Source organism: Ornithodoros turicata, chromosome 2 (genome assembly GCF_037126465.1).
Source record: "Ornithodoros turicata isolate Travis chromosome 2, ASM3712646v1, whole genome shotgun sequence".
Classification (NCBI taxonomy): domain Eukaryota; kingdom Metazoa; phylum Arthropoda; class Arachnida; order Ixodida; family Argasidae; genus Ornithodoros; species Ornithodoros turicata.
The window spans coordinates 25,376,583-25,389,958 of record NC_088202.1 but is presented as its reverse complement, the minus strand read 5'-3'; the positions used below and the strand labels follow the sequence as shown (position 1 = coordinate 25,389,958).

Sequence of the window (13,376 nt, the reverse complement as noted above, 5' to 3'; positions counted from 1 at the left end):
TTAGTAAAGCAAAGAGTGATATTAAACGGTAGGAGCAACTTATTTATTTACACATGGTAACGTGCACGAAAGTCTCGCTACCATGTGTAAATAAATAAGTTGCTCCTACCGTTTAATATCACTCTTTGATTTACTCACCACCGACAACTTGACATCGCCTATTTTTCTGCCATCGTATCTTCTTACTTTTTTAGGAGCTCAACTACTAATTTCTCTGGGAAATTGCAGTTTATGTACTAGCTGAGTTACGTCTTAGCGGCAATAATTACAACTATTTTGCAAGTACGAGAATGTAGTTTAAGTATATAGTTTAACTAGCATTCCCTCTCTGTTCTTTTTATTCTCTTGTAAGCTTTCAACGGCAGTAGAAACAGCACTAAGGCGCCTCAGGAGTAACAAAATGGTTTTGAGCAGTTTCGTTTTAAATCAAACAAGGCTCCATACTAGGCTAGTGCAGGCGATAGTTTGCGAGGTGGAGAGAAAAACACCGAAGCCTATTGCGCGAGAGCTGCGTACAGAAAAAGGGAGTATGTCAATTAATGGGAGCTTTCTATACTTGGAGCCCCACACCCTCTTCTAGAGCTCTGTGGACAATCACTGCCCAAAATACAGTCTAGTATTATAACGGTCTAGGTCTATCCAAAGCTATACTTCATCCTTACTTACTAGGGAGCTATTCCCGATGAAACTAATGCGTGCATTACTTGCACGTCACGAGCTCTTGGGTGGAGTCCACACGAAACACTCCGCCTGAACGCTCCGCCCATTTCTACGGACATTTGTCCCCAGCGAAGTCATTTCCAAGTGCATTCTTTGCAGTGGCATGTGTTGTAAGACACTCTAATGAGGTGGCGATACGTACAAGATGTAATAAATGTGGAGCAAAACACAAGCGACATCGTAATGCGGCAGTGGAAACGTGCAGCGTTTTTGTGTCGTGTTATAATTAATGTCAGTACGCGATTATACCCAGTGCATTTGGGGGGAGACGTTAATGCTGCTGAGGGGAGGGGGAGGGAGATATGTTTAATGGAGATATCAAAACATAGGGTGAGGGCGCAAGCTACAGCTTTTTCCGCCGTTATTAATCCTCTTGTCGTTCATTTTAATCCTTATAACTTGACATTTAATCCATTTACCATCGGAATTAATCCTCCTTTCATTATTTTTAATCCTCTTTTCACATAATTTAATCCGTTTCTCACGCAATTTAATCCAAGTAACTATGTGTGGGCTACATGACTTTTTTGTATGTGTGTTTTGGGACAATTCCCATGTGTACGCATATTGCACATGCTATTCATTAATAATGCGGGTTTCTGCACCATAATGGGATACTGTGGGACGGTCAGTCTGGATTGTGCTATTGTGGCACTATTCCCATGACTACGGATTTTACCCATGGTTTCCATTAAAAATACGGGTTTCTGTACCGTAATGGGATACAGTGAGACTGTCAACCTTGTTTACGATATTGTGGGACTATTCCCATGTGTGCGGGTATTACCTATGCTTTTCATTAAAAATGCGGGTTTCACCTTAATGGGATACTGTGGGACTGTCGATCGTGTTTACGATATCCTGGGACTATATGCATGTCTACGGGTATTCCACTTCCTTTCCATTAAAGACGTGGTTATTTGCACTGTAATGACATACTGCGGGTCTGTCAATATGGATTACGATATTGTGGGACTATTTCCGTGTCTATGGGTATTACCCATGCTTTTCATTCAAAATGCAGGTTTCTGCAGTATAACGGGATACTGTGGGACTGTCTATCTGGTTTAGGATATTCTGGGACTACTCCCATGTGTGCGGGTATTACCCATGCTTTTCATTAATTATGCGAATTTCTGCACTGTAATAGACAGATAGACAGTCCCATAGCATCCCAATACAGTGCAGAAACACTCATTTTGAATTAAAAGCATGAGTAATACCCGTTGACATGGAAATAGTCCCACACTATCGTGCTCCAAATTGACAGACCCGCAGAATCCTATTAGAGCGCAAAAACCCGCGTTTTTAATTAAAAGCACGGGGAATACCCGTAGACGTGGGAATAGCCCCACAATATCGTAATCAGGACTGACAGTCCCAGAGTACCCCATTACAGTGCAGAAACCCGCGTTTTTAATGAAAAGCACGGGGAATACCCATAGACATGCTTATAGTCTGAGGATATCGTAATCAAGATTGCCAGTACCACAGTATCCCATTACAGTGCAGAAACCCACATATTAAATGAAAAGTATGGGTAATACCCGCGCACATGTGAATAGTCCCACAATATCCTAAACCAGATAGAAAATCCCACGGTATCCCGTTATAATGCAGAAACCTGCATTTTGAATGAAAAGCATGGGTAATACCCACAGAAACGGAAATATTCCCACAATATCGTAATCCATATTGACAGACCCGCAGTATGCCATTACAGTGCAAATAACCACGTTCTTAATGGAAAGGAAGTAGAATACTCGTAGACATGCATATAGTCCCAGGATATCGTAATCACGATCGACAGTCCCACAGTATCCCGTGAAGGTGAAGCCCGCATATTTAATGAAAAGCATAGGTAATACCCGCACACATGGGAATAGTCCCACAATATCGTAAGCAAGGTTGACAGTCTCACTGTGTCCCATTACAGTACAGAAACCCGTATTGTTATGGAAACCATGGGTAAAATCCGTAGACATGGGAATAGTCCCACAATAGCAGAATCCAGATTGACCGTCCAACAGTATCCCATTATGGCGCAGAAACCCGCATTATTAATGAATAACATGTGCAATACCCGTAGACATAGGAATAGTCCCCTAAATACCGCTATCCAGATTGACAGTCCCGCAGTGTCCCATTAGTGCAAAAACTCGTGTTTTTAATGAAAAGCACGGGGAATGCCCATAGATATGCTTATTGTCCCAGGATATCGTAATCAAGATTGTCAGTCCCACAGTATCCCATTACAGTGCAGAAACCCACATATTTAATGAACTGCATGGGTAATACCCGCACACATGGGAATAGTTCCACAATATCCTAAACCAGATAGACAATCCCACAGTATCCCGTTATACTCCAGAAACCTGCATTTTGAATGAAAAGCATGGGTAATACCCATAGACATGGAAATAGTCCCACAATATTGTAATGAAGATCAACAGTTCCACAGTATCCCATTACAGTGCAGAAACCCGCATATCTAATGAAAAGGATCTGCAATATCCGTACACATGGGAATAGTCCCACAATATCGTAATCCATATACACAGTCCCACAGTATCCCATTACAATGCAGAAACCCATATTTTTAATAAAACACATGTCATATCTGTAGACATGGAAATAGTCCCACAATGTCACAATCCAGATTGGCAGTTCCACAGTATCCCATTACAGTTCAGAAACCCCCGTTTTTAATGAAAACCATGGGTAATACTCGTAGACATGGGAATAGTCCCACTACACCGTAATCCAGATTGACAGTCCCACAGTATCCCGTTATGGTGCAGAAACCCACAATATTAGTGAAAAGCATGTGCAATACGCGTACACATGGGAATTGTCCCAAAATACAAAAAAAAAGCCACGTAGCCCACATATAGTCACTTGCATTAAATAGCATGAGAAACAGATTAAATTCTGTGAAATGAGGATTAAAAATAATGAAAGGAGGATTAATTCCCATGACAAATGGATTAAATGTCATTGTATACGGATTAAAATGTACGACAAAATGATTAATAACGCCGGAAAAAGCTGTAGATGGTGAAACATTCCCTCAGTAGATATCGTGAAGTCACGGGGTAGACCCACTCGTATGGTATGTGGTTTCGTTAGTGGGGCACAAACCTCCGTGAAGCGTGCTACAGTTTACTATATTACTACACACACCATTCCTAATCATGGCAAGCCATTTGTTTTGCAGTTAACATAAATAGAATAAGCATAGACACGAAGGCGTTCATGAAGATATTATATTTCGAACTTTACAGTTTCAGCAAAAAATTGCAGAGAGTCTTTTGTGTATAGACATGCATATGAAAATTTCCAAGGCGATAATACAGTGGCGCCACACTCTACGCTTTGACTTTTACAACATGACACCGAGGAGTTGTCCCCAGATTTTGCCTACCCAGCAGACGCAAGCTAACATCGCGTTAGGCCGTACTTCACTTTGACGTAAGCAATGACGTATGGCATCACTTTTAGTGCAGAAAAGTAAAGGAGCGTAGGGGGAGCATTACTCTGATCAAGGATGGAGGTATGATCGACATAGCATACATACTTTGGGTTATGGTGTTATATCTTTCGGCAACTGTTTTCGCGACTCAACGGTGGCGTACACTGCATTTGCATGGGATAATGCTGACGGATGTATGTCGTTGTTGGTTCGTACTTCACCACATAGCACCGCACCTCCGATGTAGTCCACCACACAGCACAACATCTCCGCTGGGCGGTATGTCCGATGTAACGTCCGTGCGAGCAAAGGGATGGTCTTAGTAGTCTACGCATAATTTCTTCCTCGGGGGGGGGGGGGGGGGGGGGGGGGCTTTTACAAGCTTTTGACGGACGAAGTATTGTGCCATGACACAGAATTGTAGGGGGGGGTCTCTTCCAGATTTTGGGGGTACTATGATGTGTGGGGGGATGGCCTCCTATTCGAAGAACTTTGCCAACACTGATTCTCAATGGAAATAAAAAAAGACGTCGGCAAGGCGAGCTATGCATGGTCACTTCGATGGTCACTGTCGATGGCCCGAGCTCGCGAGGACGCGGCTGCATCGTATGTTCCATGCACGCGAGGATGTCCGCGCGTAGCGAATAACTATTGTGTATTTGTCAAACCAGGAAATTGCACAAAATTATTATTGTCGTTATTAAATGACGCTCACAGAGTCATTTACATATGAAGGTTTGACGTGTCCTTGCATTATGTACATCACATGATATCGCACCAACGGGAGGCGTGTGTAATGTCTTTCCGAGAGGAAGAACGTACTCCGAATGTGAAAAGAACTTGTTTATTGCAGGTATAACACGGGCAGAACCTACTCCTAGCACACCCGGCTGCAGACTGCGCGAAAACAAACTCGCAGCTGACTTTTATCGCCAAGCCATGAAGGCGCGAAACAGTAGCGGACAAACCGCGTATAAACCGATAAGATATCACACTACCACCACCCTAAGGGAAAAAATAACTTTGCGCGAACGATGTATACAATATTTGAAAAACCCGCATGCAACTTTCATGCACACTAACTACTAGAACAATACTTAATACTAGACCAACCCAGTTCATGTGACTTCATAACGTTGAGGGGTCGACGCTCACGAAGTGGGTATACTCTTGCTTGTACTGGCGTTGGCGGCTTCTCGGTCACCGGTGTCTTCTCGGAACTTGGGCCAGTGGAGATTGCAGGCATGAGAGCCGGCGATTCTTGTTCATGTAGATCTGTCGAAGATTCCGTTCGAGCTTGAGCCGCGACAATCTTGTCAACGTGTCTTCTCCACACGAAAGTCCCATGCTGTGTGATCACTTTCACTTTGTGTGACACAGGCCCAGTCCTTCTGATAATAAAACCATACACCCATTTCTTCCCACTTCGGTAGTTGCTTACTCGTACCGAATCACCAACCTGAAACAACTGTTCTTTATGGCTTCGCTTTAAAATTTGCGTTTCTTGCTTCTGCGTTACGACTGACTTAAGAGAAGGCATCATGAGATCTAGTCTCGTTTTTAACGTCCTTCCAGACATTGAAGATGCAGGTGATTGAGAAGTTGTAGCATGAGGGGTGTTCCCATAAGATAAAAGTATGTTGGCTAGCCTCACCTCCAGGGACTGGCTACGACCCTTTCCTAGACCGTCTTTCAAGGTCCTCACAAATCGTTCTGCCAAACCTTTTGTTGACGGGTGGTAAGGTGCTGACGTCACATGCCGGACATCATTCTGCTTTAGGAACACCTGGAAAGATTCTGAACAAAACTGTGGCCCTTTGTCCGTAACAATTGTTCTCACAATTCCCCAACGGCAAATAGTTCACTTACACACTGAACTGTCATTTCAACAGTCGTTGATGCAAGTACACCTCCGGCCATTTAGAATGGGTGTCAACTGCCACTAAAAAAATTCTTGTTCTGGAATCGTCCGGCATAGTCCAGGTGGACGCGTTCCCAAGGTTCCGACGGCCACGACCACGGATGCAGCGGAGCTGTCGCTGGTAAGGGACGCTGGTCTTGGCAGTCGTCACACTCCTTCACCATGAGCTCCAAGTCGAAGTCGATACCTGGCCACCAGGTATAACGTCTGGCGATCTTCTTCCTCCGAACGATTCCTGCGTGTCCATAGTGTAGCTCTTCAAGCTCTCTACTACGCAGCTCCGCTGGAACCAGGATTCTCATACCCCACAAGATGCACCCTTGGTGTACCGTAAGAACCGTCATGTGAAAAAAGTAGGGCTTTAAAGCGTCATCGTAGTTTGAAGGAGGTCATCCGTTTCGTATAAAGTTGGCCACAACACTCAGAATAGGATCACGAGCAGTTTCCTTGGCAATTTGTGCTGCTCACTGGGAAACTTTGCAGTCGCACGATATACAGCGCACCGACCTCATCGTCCGCATTTTCGGGATGCTTATGCTTGAGCGGTAAGCCAGAGAAACAGTCCGCGACAGCATTAGTGGAACCGCTTCTGTGGCGAAGTTCATACTGGTACGCTGCAAGAGTTCATGCCCATCTCTGTAGCCGTGCAGCGGCTATACTTGGGATGCCAGTCTTTGCACCAAATATTGTTTGGAGTGGCTTATGGTCAATACAAAGAACGAAATGCAGTCCATACAGGTAGTTGTGGAACTTCTTAACTCCAAATATCAGTCCCAGGGCTTCTCTTTCCAAGTGACTATAATTGGATTCTGCGGCATTCTTGAAGCGTAACCGATGGGCTTAGCGCTGTCATCTGCTTGTATATTCGACAGTACGGCCCCTACACCATATGCTAATGCATCACTCTCCAACTGCAACGGGATGTCCATGTCATAGTGGACAAGGAGCTGGGGCGATGATAGGAGTTCCTTCACCTTTTCGAACGCCCGTTGGCACTGTTGGTTCCAATTCCATGCCACCTTAAGTCGTAAGAGTCTATACAGCGGATACAAAACACTGGACAAATCTGGCAAGAACTTCCTATAGAAGTTAATCGCTCCCAGTAGCGAACGTAGCTGTTGCTTATCTGCCGGCGGCGGTGCGCGAAGAATTGCTTCTACTTTCTCCAGCGATGGCTTAATTCCTCCCGCATTGATTACGTGTCCGAGATGCTGCAATTCGTTTTTGAAAAATTCGCATTTATCTTTCTTTGCCTTTACTCCTCGTTCTGCGAGGCGCTTCAGTACTGCTTCCAGATGCCGCACATGCTCTTCTTGCGACCTTCCCATGACCAGGATATCATCCAAGTAAACAATGACACCGCTAAGGTCCTTCAGCATGTTTTCTTTTATCTTTTGGAAAATTGCGGGCGCAGAGGTGATTCCGAACGCAAGGCGATTCACTTTGTATAATCCCTTGTGTGTGTTCAGCGTCAAGTAGTGCCGTGACTGTTCATCAACTTCGACCTGAAGATATGCCCGGTTGACGTCAATCTTCGAAAAATCCTTGCCGCCTGCAAGCGCTGCGAAAATTTCGCCCAGTCAAGGCAAGGGGTACTTCTCAACTTACAAAATTTGATTGACCGTTGTTCGGTAATCACCCCACAATCGAATTGAACCATCTCTTTTAACGACAAATACAACTGGTGTTGCAAATGAACTACTACTTGTTGGCGTAATTACTCCGAGGCTTTCCAGTTTACTCCATTCATTTTCCACAGTAGACTTTAGCGCAAAAGGCAAACTTCGGGCCTTTAAAAAGCGTGGTGTACTGCCCTCTCTGAGCTTGAGAGATGCTTGCTCACCTTTCATTCTTCCCAGCCCGTCTTCGAAGAGTAGGATGTACTTTTCAAACAACTGTTCCGTGGTGGATTTGATGTCGGGTGACATTGTGTTCAGTTGTGTCCAGTCCAGGCACAGTTCTCGCACCCAGTCACGTCCTAGGAGAGGTACACCAGACTCACGCAAGATGTGAAGTGAAAGGCTTCGTTGATTTCCGTTGTACTTCACGTCAACCATGACGCACCCACGAGGTGTAATCGCTTCCCCCCTGTATGTCAGCAACTTTAGCGCCGTGGGTGTCAACTTAAGGTCCGGGAAGCACGCCTGGTACTGCTGGAAAGGCATAACGGAAACAGCGGCACCAGTGTCAATTTCCATCTTAACAGGAACATTCACGATCACAACCGTTGCGCACATGGGGTCGTTGCTGCGTGTTTCCATCCGTAGAACCGCATTATTCAAGTAAAAGTTGTCATCTTCCCGCAAGCTGCGAAGATTTTGTCGACCGGACAGCGGTTTTAGCTTTGTTCGCGATCGGCACACTCGTCGCATATGCCCTCTCTTTTTGCAGTTGTGGCAGACAGAATTCCGGAAGTTGCATGATTCACTGGAGTGATTGTTCGCACCGCATCGATAACAGGAACGCTTCTTTTCCTTGTCGACCTTATCAACTTTGTGTTGAGGTGGGGGCGTATCAGCTTCGTGGCATTCCAAGGCGCTTCGTGTAGCTATTTCAAGAGACAATGCTTTTTCCGCTGCTTTCTTAAATGTTAAAGACTCGTCTTCGGCGAATAGACATTTTTGAATGTCAAGTCTTCGCAATCCGCAAACAAATCAAAATTTCCTCCAAGTTTGCCCCAAACTTGCAACCCTTGGCAAGCCTTTTCAATTTAGCGACAAACTGCACAATCGTCTGAGCCTCTCCCTGGACGCACTTACGGAATTTCGCCCTTTCTGCAGTCACTGACGGTTTCGGCGATAAACGCACCCGCAAAGTAGTCATCAGGGGTCGGATTCACAAAGAGCTCGTGCGACGGAATCTGTCGTATCTCCGTCGTATGGGAAAGTTACGACGAAGTGTAGGTTCACGAAGGGCGCGCATCGCAAAATCTTCGCAGCTTACGGCGGAATCCTGCGAGAGCTCCCGAGCAGTCTTACGAAGAAAGATGGCGGCGTTATTTGGCAGCGGTGGATTTGGAGACGGCAAACAAAGACTCCGTAATAGGCGCCAACGCATTACACTTTGCCACAGAACCTTCGAGGCCATCCCCGAAGTGACATTGAGGCATTTCTTTCGAGGTGTTTCTATCGGAGGTGCACGTGACAGGAAGCGAGCAACTTCCTCTTCCTCGTCAAAGGGGGTACCCTCTCCACTACGATAGTTTTGTGAATTGCGCTTACGACGCCGTCGTACGCGCGTCGCAGGCTACGACGTCTTAGCGCATCTTGGCGTAACTTACGATCGCGTTTGTGAATCCGACCCCAGGTTTTTAGCAGCGAATAGGTTTTGGGTCAAATGATGCTAAGGAACGCATCCACTTTGCTGCCATCTTCAATTTTGTTAACTTTCAGGAACGAAAGCAAGCGTTCTTCGTAGGATATCCAATCCGATGTAGCTTCATCAAAATGTTCTACTTGCCCTATCGTAGTCACCCTGCACCATGTCGTCGGGTTCGCGTTCTCGTTCTCGTTCCTCGCTTCTTCCTTTCCGTCGGTTGCTTCGTCAACGCCGGTCATTCGGAGTGAAATCCCATACTAGCATCGCCAGATGTAGTGTCTTTCCGAGAGGAACAACGTACTCCGAATGTGGAACGAACTTGTTTATTGCAGGTATGACACGGGCAGAACCTACTCCTACCACACCCGGCTGCAGACTGCGCGGAAACAAACCCTGCCTTTTATCGCCAAGCCATGAAGGCGCGAAACAGTTATCAACAACGCCGCGTACAAACCGATAGGATATCACAGCGTGCAAACGAGGAATGTCTTCAAAAATTTAGGTGAAAACTGCGATGGTGTTCACAAGACAAGGACTTCGGCACATTTGCATATCAAAATTCGGGGACGGACATTTAACGCACGTGCGGGCTTCAGGATTTGGTAAACGTGAAATTGTAGAGTCTCTCAATCTGCCATCTCGTTTTTGCCCAAAATCCCCAAATTAAAAAGTTAATTATTGAACTTTAAGATAAGAAGGCAAAAAGACGGCGACGTCACGTTGTCGGTAGTGAGTAAATCAAAGCGTGATATTAAACGGTAGGATCAGCTTATTTATTTAGACATGGTAAGCAAGACTTTCACTCATGAGACAGCACACCTCCAGGTTACGAAAGCAACCCGGTAACCTGAAGGAGTGCAGTCCCGTCCACGAAATTATTGCGTACCATGTGTAGATAAATAAGTAGCTCCAACCGGTTAATATCACTCTGGAATGAATTCTAGGTAATTCTAGGTCTTCTGCCAGGACAGTCTCGAACACGTGCGGGAGGGGGGGGGGCGTGTAATATGTCGACAGACCTAACCTGACCCAACCTGCCTGAGGTTAGGGGAAACCCGGACCCCCCGCGTGTAATATGTACTGACCTAACCTAACCTAACCTCACTACACTTCGTTTAGTGAGGTAAACCAAGCTTTATGGCTGATGCGTAGGAGTACAACAAATGATACCCGTCGAGATCTAGTGCTTTCATCGTGCATTCTTGGCAACGAGCGAGAGGGAACAGGCGAAATGCATGCTGGGAAGAGTGCGAGGTGTGCGTAAGCTGTCATACGTAAACAATGGGCGCATGGAGATGACATGGTCGCCGCTGCCGAAACTTTCCCGGGGAAACTGATCTCTGGAGGAATTCGAGGAACGGACCGCCGCTTGATTATTTTGGATTACGATGCACCCTGCAAAATTCTATCCAGGTATGTAGATTAGGAGTTTGAAATCGAGTGGCGCCGCTAAACTAGACATGGACCGCATATACCCCTAGCGACATACTAAAAATAATGAATTTTGCGGCCACTTTTACCAAAGCCATTGGGGTGGAGAGAGACATGTTGGGTAGACGCTGGACTTCTGCAATGGTTACTAGCAAAACTGATTGACCTGAAAAGTGGCAGAACCGCACCTTCCTACACAGACGGCTGCCGGTATGAACTTTTAATCACGTAACATAAGCAGATTAAATCAGAAACGGACAAAGATTATTTTTTAATAATTGGGGGTTTACGTCGCGAGACAACTGAGACAAAGATGAATATACCAATAAAATTCCATGGAACAACGCCATTTTTTATACGTCAGTGCGTCTTGCAATCACGGTCTTCACTAGATAAAACGCATGCGACGAAGTATGCACGGTTGGTCACGTAAACAGACCAGAATTTTTATAAAAACGATATGTCAGCAGTATAGATATTGTTTTCACGGTTGAGTTCTACGGCCAGGCGGACATGCTTCGGAAGAGAGTATGCAACTAACAGATGACTAATTACCTGAAATTACTTTATTACATTTTTGATTAGGCAAGTTCGCGCTAAAGCGAGATAGTAGGCTTAGAGTCTGTCGTCATTGGGCACCGTTCCACGTTTAAAAAATCGTGAAACACGCACGTGCGCTAAAATAGCCATCCCCGAACCGTGGTATGCAAATGAACCGAAACCCAAAAAGCGCGCATGAGGATGGCATCACCCATACCGACGGAAGCTTATCAGGGTTGGAAAGTGGCTGAGCGGCACGCACTCCGATTTTCTCCACCATTCCAAATCACGTGGACCCCTGACGTGAAATGAGCGCCGTAGTCCCTGCATTTCCGCTCACCGCGGTTTCAGTTTCGGCACTTTTGCGTATCAAAATTCGGGGACTGACATTTAGCGCACGTGCAGGTTTCTGGATTTGGTAAACGTGAACCTGTAGAGTCTCTCAATCTGCCATCTCGTTTTTGCCCAGAATCCTCAATTTTTTTTGGTTCCGCATTGCTGATGAAGGCCCAATAAGGCCGAAACAGCTGTCCAATGCTGGTGTGGCGACGTTTGGGACTTATAAACATATATATATATGTGTATAGGTTGTCTTCCGTCACCATAATATCCCATTCCTGTTGAAGACAGCGCTGCTGTCGAAACGTCGAATACTCCCTCTTAGTTTTTAATAAAGTTCCCCTTTTATTCCTTGTCCTGTAGAAGCACCGTCTCCACTTCTGATATTTATTGAATACCTTTATTTTTCGTGGTCAACCGCATTCGTTTATTTCAACTTATATATATATATATATATATATATAAGTTTCTTATAAGTATATATATATATAAGTATATATATATTATAAGTTTCTTATAAGTATCTTTATAATTCACTGGCTTGCACTGTGGCATTGAGGAGTGCTCGGTCACCCTCCCAGGTGTATATCGCTCGCTGAGTGACCCCTGGTTTGCCAATCCCGAACGATGCGCAGCTACCCAGGGCCTACGAGCCGCAAACACGGCGAAACACGTGTCCTCTGGTGCTGTCGCATCGTTCAATGAGTATCTGTTTCTCTACGTGCAGCCATAGAAGCCATCTTAACTGTAAGTTTGAATTTCAAACGCGTCTAGCATCATTTACCTATTTTTTCAATGGCTTTTCCCCCCTCTTTATAATTCACTGGCTTGCACTGTGGCATTGAGGAGTGCTCGGTCACCCTCCCAGGTGTATATCGCTCGCTGCGTGACCCCTGGTTTGCCAATCCCGAACGATGCGCAGCTACCCAGGGCCGACGAGCCGCAAACACGGCGAAACACGTGTCCTCTGGTGCTGTCGCATCGTTCAATGAGTATCTGTTTCTCTACGTGCAGCCATAGAAGCCATCTTAACTGTAAGTTTGAATTTCAAACACGTCTAGCATCATTTACCTATTTTTTTAATGGCTTTTCCCCCCTCTTTATAATTCACTGGCTTGCACTGTGGCATTGAGGAGTGCTCGGTCACCCTCCCAGGTGTATATCGCTCGCTGAGTGACCCCTCGTTTGCCAATCCCGAACGATGCGCAGCTACCCAGGGCCGACGAGCCGCAAACACGGCGAAACACGTGTCCTCTGGTGCTGTCGCATCGTTCAATGAGTATCTGTTTCTCTACGTGCAGCCATAGAAGCCATCTTAACTGTAAGTTTGAATTTCAAACACGTCTAGCATCATTTACCTATTTTTTTAATGGCTTTTCCCCCTCTTTATAATTCACTGGCTTGCACTGTGGCATTGAGGAGTGCTCGGTCACCCTCCCAGGTGTATATCGCTCGCTGAGTGACCCCTGGTTTGCCAATCCCGAACGATGCGCAGCTACCCATGGCCGACGAGCCGCAAACACGGCGAAACACGTGCCCTCTGGTGCTGTCGCATCGTTCAATGAGTATCTGTTTCTCTACGTGCAGCCATAGAAGCCATCTTAACTGTAAGTTTGAATTTCAAACACGTCTAGC

At 45.7% G+C, this 13,376-nt stretch overlaps 1 protein-coding gene across 1 annotated transcript in view; it reads left to right on the top strand.

Annotated features, from left to right (window-relative positions):
- Window positions 1–13,376, top strand: part of LOC135385247 (uncharacterized) — a 108,493-nt gene that overhangs the window by 26,546 nt on the left and 68,571 nt on the right. The window lies entirely within an intron of this gene.